At 33.0% G+C, this 16,183-nt stretch overlaps 1 protein-coding gene across 6 annotated transcripts in view; it reads right to left on the bottom strand.

The window, feature by feature from the left end:
- Positions 1 to 16,183, bottom strand: part of LOC119085043 (bromodomain-containing protein 4) — a 45,055-nt gene that overhangs the window by 21,705 nt on the left and 7,167 nt on the right. For 2 of the 6 annotated variants that reach the window (XR_005089220.1, XM_037195257.1), the window contains exon 1: positions 6,547 to 6,610. The exons of 1 other annotated variant lie outside the window; for it this stretch is intronic. The gene's annotated coding sequence lies outside the window, so the exon portion shown is untranslated. Of the gene's footprint in view, positions 1 to 6,546; positions 6,625 to 16,183 lie in introns of those variants that run through there. 3 more of the 6 variants (XM_037195293.1, XM_037195262.1, XM_037195270.1) reach the window with 3 other exon arrangements.

Below are 16,183 nucleotides of genomic sequence, written 5' to 3'. Positions count from 1 at the left end.
ACTAGTGTTGAAATATCGCGACCTCGTCGCGTATTTCCACAGTCGTTCAGGAAAAATGTTGTTAATAACTTATGCTTATGCTAATTTGGTGAAAGTACAAAACAATTCACCTAATCGAAAAATATTTTAGCCAGGCGTGAATTTCGATTTACCACTTATGCGCCGTGCAGTGTATTTTCACGAAAAACTTTTTTTTTCTTTCATTGAATTCAATCTATTCTTAAAATTCATGTAATTTGAAATTTGTCACCTTAGAAACAATTTTCAAAGTCATTTCATGTGATTCGCAACCGAATTTCAATTATCCTCACTACGGCATGGTGTCGTAATGCCTAACGATTGTTTTCGAAAGTTGTTTTGTCAAGTTATTCGCTGGAAATTATTATTGTAAAATAAGTTAGTTTAAAGTTTATCAGTCTTCAAGGTTGTAAGATGTTTTGGTATGAACAGCTTGCATGTCAATCTTCAATAGTCAGCAGTCAACAGGAAAGAACACATTGAATACACGTGTAAAACACAAAATATTTTTCACGAAAAATCATTTTAATTTTGTCTTTTTTGGCGTGCAGACGTGATATACATTGCTGATATCAATAGTATGTCCCATAGAATTTTTGATGAAAATCAATTAAATTATCGGAAGAAATGAACGATCTGAGGGATAAAGATTCTGTATCTCAAAGTCTCAGTTTATTCTTCTTCAAGTCCGTTTTCAATAAGCTTGAGTTTTAAGAGAGTTTTCGAACCTATGACCTTAATGTAAATCACACTTAAAAGATAACATTTTGTGTGTTGATGAGGAAAGAATCCACTGAACCGAGTACTGAATCTCGGTACGAGCCGTCAACGTGAGTTATGTAATCGGTTCTTTCAGAACCTTGGAATCTACTATTTCTTTTACTACAAAGTCTCTCAGTTCATTATTAAACCAAACATTTGCCTGTTTAAAACACACTAATCGGATGTAACAGCTAAGTTCTGTCTTTGTTGTTGATAACAGTTGACTGCATTGCTCAAGTTTGTTCATCTTATTCACTTGGAAGGGCTGACATTTGTGGTCTAGGAAAATCTCAGGATTCTGCCCATTCCAAGTTAAAGCGATTTATATGTTTCAGCTCACTCACCCTACGTTTGTAGTGTAACTTTATTGAATTTTATGACTTCAAGTAATATATTTGAGTTCGTCTACCTAGTATTTAGTAGACATCCGCTAAAACGTATTGACCTAAATCAATGGAACGTTCAAAACTTGGTTCCTGGTTAACCTACTTAACATGAATTTATTTATAATTCGAAAAGGAAATTTTCGTTTTGATATTATTTTTTTTTGATTTTGCCTCCATTTTTTCGCTAGATATGCATGTTTTATACGACTTTATAGATTTCACATACAACCCATAAACGATCAAAAAACGCACATCAATAGAACAAATATAATAAAAAAAAATCCAAAACGCAATTAATGTTTGGATATATACAGAGAAAATATATACACATTCAGGAGAAATAAATGTCTATAAGAGGTAGACATGCAACATTTTCCAAAAATAGTCTTTCACCCCTAACGAAGAGACGAAAACCTAGAAAACCTATTTGCATAATATTTTGTAGACAAATATACAAATTTTTATAAAACATGAAAATGCCGAATAAACAATGTATATCATCGTCGTCGGATAGAATTAATAAAGAAATGCAAAAAAAATGAAAACTACAACGAAGCGCTTAAACCGTTTTTCGATTTTCCATTTAAAGTCATAAGAAAAGTTTCTGACTGAAAACCCCTTAAAACTCTGTTAAAGGCCTGAACAATTTTCGATCGTTATAATCAATTTCATAACTACCTTCTATCACCTAATACAACGTTAAGTTAAATTTATTTATCATAAATTGATGGTGTCTTGAATTTGCATAAGAACCTGCAAACGAACACTACAAAGGAAATCATTAGTTTTCTTTTGTGAAGTTTATCCCTCTATAGAACATTATGATTTCGCCTTTCATTACCAAGTGAAATTGATTGTACTATGGTATGTGCGGTGCTAGAAATCAATTTTTATTGTTGTTGTTGCTGTTTTTTTGCGTTTCAATACTGTCTTTTAATGAAATTAATGGTCGTTTTTTTTCAGTTCTATCGTTTATCGATCTTTATTCGAGTGGGCAAATCCCATGAAATGACACTGCGGTGCATCGTAATTTTTATGATGTTGTGGTCAGTATAAAATCGATATAAAACTTCTATTACGCCCTGTATAAAGTCCATCAAGTGATTAATTTCTCGTTTTTTTTATTATAAAAATAGGCTTTAATAAGCGTAAGGGTCGTTAATCATTTAATGATTAGCCGAATGTGTATACATAAAAGTTGAGGTAAGCAGAAGCGAACCGGTCTAAATGGAATATACAAATTACCAATAAACCTCATTCGGTAATAGACACCTGCAGAGTTCTATTAATAAAAAAATATTGATAAATAATTCGTGATGCGTTTATGATAGAGTTATGATCGTTAGACATTTTTAGTGTAAAATTAAAATGAACCGAAACGAACATGCTTAATAATCTTTTACATCAAAATGAGTCGTCTACAAGGAAATATATGATAGTAAATGAGGCATGTTTAGAGTGGGGTTAATGCTCTACTATAAAACAATAGTCATCTCCCTAACGACAACAGAAATAAGCAGTGGTCTATCACTGGTGTTGTCTTTTAAATAGTAAAATGAATGCTACAAGAAATGAAGTAAGAGATTTTATATTGAAACTCAGACCGATCCTTTAAACATAAAATGTAGTAGATTTGTTGTTCTTTCATCTATAAAACATTTTAATAAAGCAAAAAATTTAACAAACCACTTTGTTTCGTGACTTTTGTAATAACAACGTTTGCAACTACTTCAATTTACAAAAGATATTTTTTCAACTACTTTAATATTGAATTAAAAAATTTAGTGTAGCTCATTTTTCGTTAATTTTAAAGAAATTACTTTAAGAGGCATCGGTACTTAGCTAAAATTGTTGCCTACATTTGTGGGATAGACGACCTCAATAACGACAAAGAATGCCTTAGCTTTAAATAAAAATTAGTTTTGGTTGTAATCGTTTGACCAGCTCTGAGAAAAGTGAGTAGTTTAAGAGCTTCCGAGCGTACGCTGAAATTGTAGCCTACATTTGTGCGTTTCGAAATTTTTGGTCGCTGATATCTTTTTACGAGAGCCCTTTTTGAAAAATGTACGACCACATTTTCGAGTAAAAATATGTCAGCTTTGAATAAAAAATAAAATTGTCTGTGAAAGTTTCATGTGCTTTGAGAAAAAAGTACCTTTGATGCAAATTTGGGGCATCGGTACAGTTTTCTCAAAGCACATGAAACTTTCACAGACAATTTTATTTTTTATTCAAAGCTGACATATTTTTACTCGAAAATGTGGTCGTACATTTTTTAAAAAGGTCTCTCGTAAAAAGATATCAGCAATCAAAAATTTCGAAACGCACAAATGTAGGCTACAATTTCAGCGTACGCTCGGAACCTCATAACAAAATTTTCATAAACTGTTCAGTTTTTTCAGAGCTGTTCAAACTGCTACAGTCAAATCTCTTTTATGTTGAAAGCACACATTCGTGGTCGTTATTGCGGTACTATATTTTTTTAAAAGGATTGTGGTGGAAAGATATCATCAAAAGTAAACTAAAATCCAGTATGTAAAAAACGCCCAAATGTATGCTTTTCAGCAAAGCACCGATGCCTTTTAAGAGCAATCTTCACTTGGCAAATTTGTGACCTACATTTGGGCACAAAAATGTTACATTTTTGACGATAATTTTGTCCTCGCGTCCTTTTTGAAAAAAGTAAAAGCATCGTTTGGTGTTGACATGCGTTAGGTTTTAATAAAAAATTGAAAGGTTTGTGATGATGTAACCTAAGTAAGAGAAAACTCTATAGTTCACGAAAATTGACACAAATTTTGAGTTTCCTCGGACTTATGTTACATCACCACTAACACATCAAAGCTAACACATTTCAACACCAAACGATGTTTTTACTTTTTCCTTGACAAAGTGTTGTATTGCTTTGACTTTTTCCAAAAAAGATGCGAGGGCAAAATTATCGTCAAAAATGTAACATTTTTGTGCCCAAATGTAGGCTACAAATTTGCCATGTGAATATTGCTCTTAAGATTAATTGACACAATGTTAATTTGTAGCCTAAATTTATGCGTAAAAATAATATATTTTCGATGATAACTTTCTATTGGTGTCCTTTCTGGATTAAGTATAACTTACTACGAGAAAACAGAACATTCATGATAATAGTCATAAATACTGAGTGTTCTTGTAGTAGGCTACATCACCACAAACATTTAACATTCTTACTCAAAGCCAACACTTCTTGTCACAAAACAACGGTCCCACTTTTTCCAGAACGGATGCGGATACGAATTTTTCATCGAAAATATATTATTTTTTCTCACAAATTTAGGGTACAGGTTTTAGTGTTTAGTCGATTTGTGTTAAGTATTCTATTAGATTTACCATAGCTTTCGTATGTTATTTACAATTGACAATATGAATAACATTGATTGGAAAAAACGAAAATGATTCTTGCAATTGGTGAAACAATGTTCCAAATCAGTGTGACACTGATAGCGTGTTGACTTTACAAGAGGAAGTAAGTATATTGTAGTAAAATTCATTACGACGAATGGATGCTTTGTTAAAAAGCTTACTGTATTTTTGCTGATATCTTTATACAAAAATCGTTTTTGAAAAATGTAAGGTGACAATAAAAGCCACAAACAAATCTAGCACATTTGTAATGATTATTGTCATCTTACATTTTAAGAAAAGTATTCTGATAAAAAGATATCAGCAAAAATAAAATACGAAACGCCCAAATGTAGACTCTAGTCTAAATGTAGTTGACATGCCTATTAAATGCGTTACCCATTTTTGATTAACTATTATCTAGTCTATTACTTCATTTGATTTAGCATGTAATCGGCTAAATATAAGAGGCCACTAGCTAAACGTGGTCGTTTTCAGGAAGAAACGGCCGGCCGTTTCCAAAAGTTTGTAATGACAATTGGTGATTTCACAAAGCCAACATTACAGTGCTCGTTACTAACAGATTGATAGATAAGATGCGGAAAATTCTTTAGTAAAAGTTTTGTCTTGGAAATGTGTAGAACAGCTAGAGCATAAGGATTTCGTCAGCATTTTTCTAGATTTCATTTTCCCTAATAGAATCATGGGCAACAAACAATATTTTAACGCCAAGCTTTGCAGCGAAAGAATAATCTGGTATCTTTTTTGCCAATAAAGTAGCGCATCAAATCATCCAAAACGCATTCTCTTCCATCGAAATCAATGAAATTTAACTCAAACATTGAGGTTTCCCAAACCAAACAGTACTGACTCTATGTTAAACAATTTTACTTTAATTGAAATTAAATATTTACTTGAAAGTTATGCCAACTTTTAAATTGCACTTAACATTATTTACCTAATTTGCGTGTTTTTCATAATTGCTTGTAACGTCTGCCTTGCAACTTATATCTTCCGCATACATACAGAACCTGCATACTCACTCCTTTTGCAAAATATTCTTTCATAGGTTTTTACAGATAGCGGAATACGTTCCTATATATCCATATATCCATAAAAGCACGTGCATGGTATTACGTATATACATCAGAGAAAACATGAAATTCATCACGCTTAATATGCTGACAAGAAAAATACATAGCGGTAATTGAATTTCCTTGATAGAAAACTTGAACCGATGAATATACTTAAGCTAACAATGCTCCTTCGAAAAAGATATAACTGTTGTTGTTTTTGGCACCGAATCGTTTCACAATTTTTTTTTTCTCTCGAAATAATCACTGTCTTCAACAACATTTAACAATATCGAATATCCTACTTCACATCAATCTCAAATTTAATAATTTGCTTGTCATTTTACTGCAAATAACTTTTTTTTTCATTAAATTTCACTTCATGATATTTTTTTCGTTTTATTAGATAACTTGGCATTTTCGTTTTATTTTATATTTTGTAGTTACGTATAAAATACATCGATTTTTCGAACATTAAAAGCGACGAATGAAATGCTTTCTTTTCCATCTATCTTTCGAATGGTAGATTTTATAATACAAATATTCCACTCAGTTGGTTGTAATGATTTGTTATACGATTTGAAAACTCCAAATCGAAAACTGAATATTTTAAAAGAATGATAATGTTAACGGAAAATCAATACACTCAAAATGAACCAATGCTTTCCGTTTTTGTAACTAAGTGGGAAATAATCCACCGAAAAGAAGGTGCAACTTTTGTTGTTAGTCAAAACAACTTTTACGAAATTATTTTCAGCGGAAGATAGGCAACCATTCATAAACACTTGTGAAAACAATAGCTCGTTTACGAATTGCCACAATTTCTAAAAAGCAAAACAAAGCTAACAAATGGCCTCAGCTTGTGTGGATTTAATCAAAATTGAGTTTGATTTTAAATCCAGTGCAATTAAGAGTTTGTGCCTTTTTACCTGTTGGGTTGATACAAATCTGTGTCAGATCAAAAACTAAACGCAAGTTGTACCTTTAAAGCAGGTAACTAGACTGATGTCAATTCGATGATGAGTTCGTCCACCTAAATGGTAGCGCATGCTTTGAGTTTGCGCTTTTCTTTTGTTTATAAAATATAATATTCCTGCTAACAGTGGTAGTGGTTACTACTCTCCTATAGTGGATGATATTTCGGTGTAAAATTTCTCAGCAGATGCTCTGCTCTTCCAATTGTTTGCGCTTATAGTGAAAGTTTCTGAACGCTCGATTGTTTAATACTTTATGAGATGAAAACCAAGTGAGCGGCAGTTGTTTCTTTTTTTGGTGATGCTATTGAACACTAATTTAATAACCATTTTTTTTAGGTCATCGCTTGCTTTGTAGAATTTTTTTCAATCCACTCAATTTACTCTAATAAAAAGTCCAGAATTCTGGATGAATTAATATTCGGACTCCGGAGGTCGGATATTTGTAAATTTCGGCAAACATTTAAAAATGAAACCCTCGGAGGATTCTTCATAATTTTGAGAAAGTTTTCAAAGATTTTCATACACCGATTATTTAAGTTTTAATAATTTTACTGGATTTTTAAGTATTAGTTTTCCGAGGAGTATTACGATTATTTAGGTGGACAGAGAATTTTCGGGTTTATCCGCGTTCGTTCATATATATTTCGTTTGTTTGTCTATGAAAGCCCAGACGAAATGTCCTAGAAATATATGAGTGGTCACTGGCGCCGACAAAAATATAACTTAATACTTAATGACGTTATTTTGCTCCGCAAACAATCAAAATCAATAAAATGGACTGAACTGATCTGGGAATCAAGCCATCGATACCCTTTTCCGCCGTGTTTACGCCGAGCCGATGAGCAAAAATTTACCGGCGCACATATGTAGTACAAGAGACTTGAAACTTGGAATACCGATTACTGAGGAAAAACATTTTGTTGTAGTTGCAAAAGATGTTTTTCCTTTACGAATTTTGCATATACGTTTGCAGGCGGGTCTGAGGCAAAGTTCGTAAAGACACGCTCAAACTTTGTAGCGAAAATTTAATTTTGAGAGGAATTGAGTATTTTCTATTATTATGACATTTTGATTTTGATTTTGTCATTACTGAAATCTAAAGCAAAGCGGGGGTACATACTCTGCTAGTATCCAGTATAGATTATAGATAACGAAGTGGACTGCAAGTAGATAGATGAAAAAATGAAATGAAAGTTAAGTTTTAAAGCTCTATGATATCAAAATGCCGTGAATGGAATTAATCTAACGTTGCTCGTTACCGATTAAGATTTGTCGTTTTGAATTTTGACTTAGGTAAATTTAAAAATGTTCAACCAATGAATGAGAAAATTTTGCATGAAGCACTGCGCGATGCCTTCAACGAAAAAAGTAATAGATTCGATTATAATGGGGCGTTACGCTTGCCATTCGCTGCGTTTTCTTCCGAAGAAGTCTTGAGACTCATCTTATCTATCTTCCCACTGTGTACTGTCATTTGACTTACTGTATTGGGATTCGGTGATCAGCCCGTAAGTCGCTTTTTGATGAGCTCCAAGTGTTGCAAAAGAGCACATTGAAGGCAGCACATAAGTTGCCCGTTCGGTACTCTACCGATTTGCTGTTTGGGAAAGAATTTCCTTCGGTACTCTCGGTAAACTTTACAAACAGTCGGTGTGTAAGCTTGTATTCTGTTGTGTGAATGGTATAAAGCACCATTCTCTTCCATTTCTTAACAATTTCAACCGCCTAGAATTCATTCAGCGTATGGGAGGCGGTGTTACATTTTTTGGAAATAAATGAAATAATAATCAGAAGAAAAGGTGAAGAAAAATGAAAACGTTCGAAATTATCAGAGATTGGCAGAATAGTTGATACTCTAGTTATACTTTAACTTTAACCGTCTGTTTTATGAAAAATAATAGTTTTTTATGCTACAAGAACTGATATTTTTTTACAACCCCACAAACACTCTACATTTACTCATCATAGTTGATTATTATATAAATGTTGCATGTATCGGGTATACGGAACCCAAATCGGGTTTCAGGTTTATTGTTTATTATTATTATACAAACGGTAGGGTTCTTTGTAAATAGTAACCTAACTTGCGACTGCACTGTATGTTGAATCGTTAGCGAAAAGTACTATCACTGTCCAGTTTCACTATCTTCATAAAATACAAATTAAAAGACTCTCATAGAATCTCGATGAATTATGAAATTATTATAATTCGTCCTGCAAAATGTCTACATAAGCACTACTGATTAAACTGACGAAATGTTGTAACTAAACGTTGAGTTTATAGTCACGAAATTATGCCATTTTACAATCGTGTTACATGTGGACTATATGTTTTGTTATAAGTTTATGTGTTATTTATTTATTTCATCAATGGCATAGGCATAAACAATTAAAATAATTTAAATAAATTCATTAATAATGACGATATGCTTATAACGTGGTTGAGGAGTACAGCGGCGACTGTTAAGTTCGTTTGCGTTGTTTAATTTGACTGACTGGATGTACTCAATGGTCCATCTGAAAGAGAAATGATTAGCAACAGCCAGTTGACTAGACCAGCAGATATTTGCACAGGTCGAGTAGACCTGGAGTTCGTTTTTTTAAAGTCGTGAGACTCGATTTGGCTAATCATATTCTGATTAGAGTTAGAACCATTCAGTACAATCAACATTTCGTTTAATCGGAGGTTAGGTTTAGGCTGAGTTAAAATTATGACAATAAGTTAGTTCTTGAAAAAAGACGAAATTAAAGTTCAAAATGAAAGTTCAAAATGAGTAAAACTAATGCAACTTTTTTGTACAAACATAACAGTCAGTCAGGTGTTCATTAAGCTTCAGAAAGGTTTTTTCTCGATGTTGAGCTTTCCAATGGAAAGCTTCAGTAAGCACATAGGAAATAACAAATGTCTAATGTTTGGAAAATCAACCGTCAGTGTCGATGATGCATTCTTGTTTTTCGAGACTTTTGGAATGTAGTTTTGAAAAACACTTTTAATTGGTGTTTGCTTATAGATCGCTTATAAATACAAAAATATTTCCACTAATCATAAAATGCCATCAAACCTAGTTCTGTGCAAACTGTGTATCGACCTCTATCGATTTACCTTTGTTACCATTCATCAATTACACGCTAGTCATGATACGAACCTGAAAAGAAAAGAAATTTGTTTAGTACGTTGGCTGTGATCATAGATGTCATTGACTGATATATTTCTTTCAATGAGTAAAAGCTTTTATCAAATACTTCAACCTTTCTCTTCTAAAACCTAAATTAATATGAAATTCAGAGAAGGGGGAGGTTTAATGTGTGTAAAATTTCAAATCATGGTTTTGGACGAAAGACTACATTTAAAATGCTTTAATTTTATGAAACATAGTCGAACGATTTGAGCTGAAAAACACAAAAGAATGTAAAGCACACTTCTGTGTTAAAAAATTAATAGGATAATCGGTTGATGTTAAGTTTAACAATGAAATCCCTAAGTGAAAAACTAAAAGTGGTCGCCAACAACATTAAAGCAAAGCCGAGCTTTTTTGGTGTTGATTTTATGGTGAATGAGCATGCTCCAGAATTGCGAGTGTCGTGATATCATTTTGTAAACTTATTATTAAGCACGTAGAGATGAATTAGAACGAATGAGTGAAAAGAAGTAAACGCAGAATATCGATTTTTACTTGCATTTTCTATCGTGACTCAGATGTTTTTCTTTTTCGTTAACGTGTTTTCTTTGTTAGTCGGCTTACCTCTGATTTTTCTAAAGAAATTTTTGGCATAATTTTTGGTGCCTTGCAAAATAGCACCACATTCTCGCACGTATGATAACCTTTTGTTGAACTTTCAATATGCAATTTCTGAACGTTTAAATGATATCTATTGGATTCAAGCTAGGCCATAAGCCCACAGCCACAATCAGACAGAGTAACGCGAACGAATGAATAAATTTTTACTTAAACAACACATTTGGGTTTTTGATTACTTCTACTTGATTTCTGGGTTAACCGCAAAGCAAACATCGTTTTAATTTATCAAATAAACGGATTGTTATGTTGAGTGTAGTTGCGATATATTTTTATAAACTTAGCCATTGCTTTTATAATCAGTAAATAAAAAGGTATAAATGTGGGATGAGAAAGACGATATTTTATGGAGTGTCTTACCATCCGATATGCCTGACGAAATAACGAATACTATTATGGTGTGAAGTGTTTTAAGGTCAACATAGTTTGTTTGTTTCTTTGTTCCGTCGATAATAGTGAAATAAAAATCGAAGTCATAAACGAATTGTACGACTCGTACGAATTCAAAGAGAGAGTATTTTGCTATTCTATTTAATAGAACGGGTGAGGGTGTTTTGAGTGTGTGTTAAAAACTGTAAAACTGTTAATATGCTTGCTGTCTGTGACAGGTTAACAAGATTTAACTAATTACTGAGTTAGTCAAAGTGAGCAACCCCCCTTCAAGCGTATTGGGATATAATCACTAAATTTGGTGATTCTGATTCGCTGAATATTTGACATCAAATCTGAATCGAAATACTGAAAAATTGTCGGAAATCCTCTTAAATTCTTAAAAGGGAATTCATTGGAACTTTTGTGATCCAACAGGAATTTAAATTAAATATGTTGAACCGAAGCCGTGCGGGGGCATTTTGTATTTCTTTGGTACATACCTCATGTTCATATCCCCATGACTTTTAACAAACAACAAATCCGTCATTATCTTCATAAAATCTGCTACTTTAGATGTTTGAACTATCTCATAGCAGTGATTAATGCAAAATCTTTTACTTCAATAGTTTCAACATGGGTTCTGAGAATATCTGAGAAAGTTCATCAGTCATTTGTTGCTGTAGTTATCGATAACAGATGGCTTGCCATTTAAAATAGTTAAACAATTGACAATTTCGTTACCAGCCATTTCAATGGCTCCTAACCTCCTAAAAACACAGAAGAAGAAGAACAATTGTAGATGAAACTAATCAAATTTTTGAAGTAAAACGATTCCTATGAAAATTCAAAAATAATATTCGACTTGCGCCTTTTCGAACCGATTGTTTTAATTTTTCTTGACGTCATGTCAAATGTCAATAGTCTATTGATTTACATTCAAACACGTTACCTCAAAATAAATATGAACCGTCGTTTGTTATTGACAAATCATAATTACTAAACGATTGTTTGTTAGACTCGTGCGTGCCCGTGGTACACCTGAGAGGTAATCTGAAACCATTGTTGTGATACCAGCTCGAATTCAACGAATTTCATTAGTTTTAAAATTTTCAAATATTATGCCCATAACCTGTTGATTGTTAAAACAAAGCGATTGACAGAAATTTTTGTCATCTATGGCTAATAACCGTCGTATGCACTTTCTGATAAACGATAAGGTAAACTGAACTGTGAATAAAATTTTGTGTGGATACAAAATAATAGTCAATGTCGGTAGACGATACTACGTTATTCAAAAGTTATTTCCAAATTCTTACTTTTAATGTCGTTTTGCCGTTACAAACAATTACACGTTGAACTTTTAATACCTTTTGTATTATTCATATTTTTTTACAAATTATTTCTGATTGTTGTTAACCTGCCCAAATTTACGTTGAATTTTGTATATTATTTGAAAATAGGAGCAACGCGCCCATCATTTATTAGCTAATTATTTATGAAATATTCATTCACGCAACGCTAATCATAGCTTCGACGTTCATGTTCCTTTCCGTTATACCTTTGCATCTTTGATTTTATTACAATTTATAAGTAAGCGCGTGGAATATATACGTTTGTATATTTGTACCAGTTTGCCAGGTGACTTAATTTTTTGTCATATTTACAACTCTTTTTACAACTGAAAAATGGTAATTTTATTTTTGAAGATCAATGGGCCACATGGCAATCGTAAGTAAAACTTACTCGATTTAGGACAGACTAAGTCTTGCGTGAAACGTGTTTAAGTTCGTCAGTTGGTTTGTGTTATGTGTTTTGTGAAAAAAAAAAAAAAAAAATCCGACAGTCCGTTTTACTAGTTCAAACTTCAAGCACAATGTGTGCATTTTTAATGAGAATATTGAACAACCCAGATAACAGACAGAAGAACATGGTAGTAGTAGTGGTAGTAGTATTTTCGGAAATATCCTGGGCCGTCCGTATTTATTTTCTTGATTTTTTGTATGGGGATTGGGGATAAGAGGATGAACAGTGTATCGAGTTCAAAGTTTCTATTTCTTTCCTCGTTTAATTTTAGAACACGACATATATTGAAGATGATTCATTACTTCGATACAGTACAACGTGACGTCATTTGTGAATAAGTTGTGGATTATTAACATCTTTAATTATCAGTAAAATAATGTATTTGGGCGAGCACAACGCAAGGGATGATATCTTATGTGAAAACAAACGAATAAATAAAACGAACGTAGTAAAAGATTCAATAATTAGTTACAGATTGCGAGCAGAAGACCCGTGCTCCCTACGTACTGGGTTCGGTACAATCACATACCAAACGATCCAATCATAATCTATTATCATCAAACTGTACATTAAACAGCTGGAAATTAAGTTGTGCAATTTTGGCACAATTTTTGAATTCTAGTACTGTATTTCAGAAAGTTGGAACCATTTTATTTATTCCGCGTCCTAATTAAAATCACTATTCATCATGATCAGCGTAACTCTTGCTTGCCTTTAACAATTGAAAATTTAGATTACCATAGATTAAGGCTTTAGCTCCCTTAGATTGTGTTCAATTCTGGACATTTAATTTAGCTGGAAACACGGGGTTTCAGAGGGTATAAAATAAACCAAACCAAGTGTGTAAGCTTATTAAAATAAAAGTCGAAACCCACTGGTTCGCTTGACGAACGAAATGCGAGAACAAATTCACTCTATTTGTGATGACTTTCTTAAAAGTGTGAAACATCTGCTGTTACTACATGGACTCACAGCCATGAAACTCACTTTAAGGGGTGGTTGACCCGTCGTTCATTTCCATTTCTATTTCAGTGTGTTCAGCTATTAAACTACGTTTTACCCTTATCGATCATAACTGTTCCACATTACACTTTAGCTTATTAAACCATTTATTCGAAAAGAAAGCTCTCCCACCCTTAGCCTCAATTAATATAAATCTGGTTATACAAATATCACATATTTTCGGTTTTATAAAATATTAAGGTATAGTTTGATCCAAAAGCATAAATTAGATTTCACTTTACCCACCGGCAGCGGACAAAAGTTATGTTTGCTTCGCATGTCACCTTTAACTTCATGTGTTGAAGAAACTGTAACAATGAACTGATGTGTGAGCGTTAGTAATTTTCTGAATAATTTTCTTTCTGGAATTAGACCATTTTGGGGGCTGATTGTAGATAAAATTACAGATCTTCAGCACAAAAAAATGTTTTTTCAAAAAAGGTGAGTTGATTGCTCTTTTTAATGCTAAACACATTTTGTCTAAACATGCATGGCAAGTCAGTCAATATGTGGATTCATCTATCTAACCTTTAAATATCAAACACGATGTACACATTTACTGGTAATCGATTTAAATAAAAATCTATAATTCAAAATTGAGACTTTTACTTCATTATTACCATAAATAACAGCTCATTGAAATAAGTAAATAAGTGTATAAGTGAAGCCAAACTGTATAAATACTTGTCACATCCATATTATAACGTACAACCTGTGATTACATACTTTTGTATAAATAAAATGTGAAAGAAGTTTATTCCATATTTGCTTGTTAATGAAAATGTTGCAGGCGACTTTTTTTTTGCTATACATAATTGAAGCAGGTCTTTAGTTTATTGAATAAAAGAAATTCCAGAAAGTGTATCGTACATTTTATGCACACTGCATTAATACTGCGGGAATGGTGGTTACTTAATAATACTAAGTCGAATGCGAAGACTGATTAACATTGTCACATCACTTTTAATTTAATTATAGGAAGAATGTAGAAACACGGACAGACAATTTCTAGTTTCTCGATGGGCATATTGTTAGATTTCCATGTTCCAGGGAGTAGCAAATAAACCAGTGGAATACAAAATATAGTAGACTTTATTGAAAGCGTCCATTCCAATAGAATAAGTAATTAGACTGAACAAAACTAAAACTCAGCGCATACTAAAACGAATCTCCGGTTACTAGATTATTTCAATTACAACTAGAAAACCAACACACCTCCTTAATTGTAATAATCTAGAGCCTTCTTCGTATCAACGATATCAAAATCATCAACACCTCCTTTAGCATGTTCTGATACCACTATTGCCATTTTCCAAATTCAAGGCCATTATCGCTGTTATTAATTGCTATTATTCCACCAATCAGATTCCAATCGTTTTCCTCGTTAGCAGTACCAAATTCCAATACAAATTTGTGTCAGTATAAATTATATCCAATCCCCGCGGTCAATTCCTGCTACCGCATCCTTCTATTCCCCGCGGTCAATTCCTTCTACCGCATTCTTCCATTCCCCGCGGTCAATTCCTTCTACCGCAACTTTTCATCTCCAGGTGGTCAATTCCTTCTACCACACAGCTTTCACGCATTCATAAAATTCCCGTTTCTGCACGCATATCAGCTGGACTATGGCTTGCACCACTCCCAACACCACTGACATTCACTGCATTCACATTCCGTTTTCGATTTCCACGATTCATTATGTCCAAATCGTGCACAATTTCCAGCCAATTCTGATTTATAATCGTGTGCCGTTGCGAATGTGTTAATATAAGTTGTACCACTTCCAATTGGACCACTTCTAATTGTACTACTTCCGATTGTCCGGTCCTGATCAGTATCATGTCACCACCAACCACTTCCGTAATTTTGATTTTCAATAATTTTCGATTCCGAACAAATTCCTCGCTGTCCTACAATGCGTCTTCTGGGCCCATAACCTGTTAGATTTCCATGTTCCAGGGAGTAGCAAATAAACCAGTGGAATACAAAATATAGTAGACTTTGTTGAAAGCGTCCATTCCAATAGAATAAGTAATTAGACTGAACAAAACTAAAACTCAGCGCATACTAAAACGAATCTCCGGTTACTAGATTATTACAATTACAACTAGAAAACCAACACATATGAGTTGCATCGATATAATATACTGCATCTACACTATTTTATATCGATAAATCGATGATGAGTGTATAAAGTAATTTTTGAAACCTTAATAAGCTGGAACTCTTCTAAGAGATTAAACTCTCTGTTTGGTGAAAATTCACCAGTGACGTAGAACTCTCCGATGATTTAAAATGGGCATATGAGTTGCATCGATATAATATTCTGCATCTACACTATATTATATCGATGAATCGATGATGAGTGTATAAAGTAATTTTTGAAACCTTAATAAGTTGGAACTCTTCTAAGAGATTAAACTCTCTGTTTGGTGAAAATTCACCCAGTGACATAGAACTCACCGATGATTTAAAATGGACATCAAAATTAATAAGGGGTATTAAACTGCGTCTAAGCGAATTAATTGTTTGCTAAACAAAATTTTCCAGTCAGTGGTAAATCTAACGACGGTTCTTTGAATGAAAATGTCGAAGAATTTGCAGAACCACCAATA

The sequence above is a fragment of the Bradysia coprophila genome, chromosome X (genome assembly GCF_014529535.1).
Source record: "Bradysia coprophila strain Holo2 chromosome X, BU_Bcop_v1, whole genome shotgun sequence".
NCBI lineage: Eukaryota > Metazoa > Arthropoda > Insecta > Diptera > Sciaridae > Bradysia > Bradysia coprophila.
Note: the sequence above shows the minus strand (reverse complement) of the source record. Positions and strands in the feature narration are given on the sequence as shown.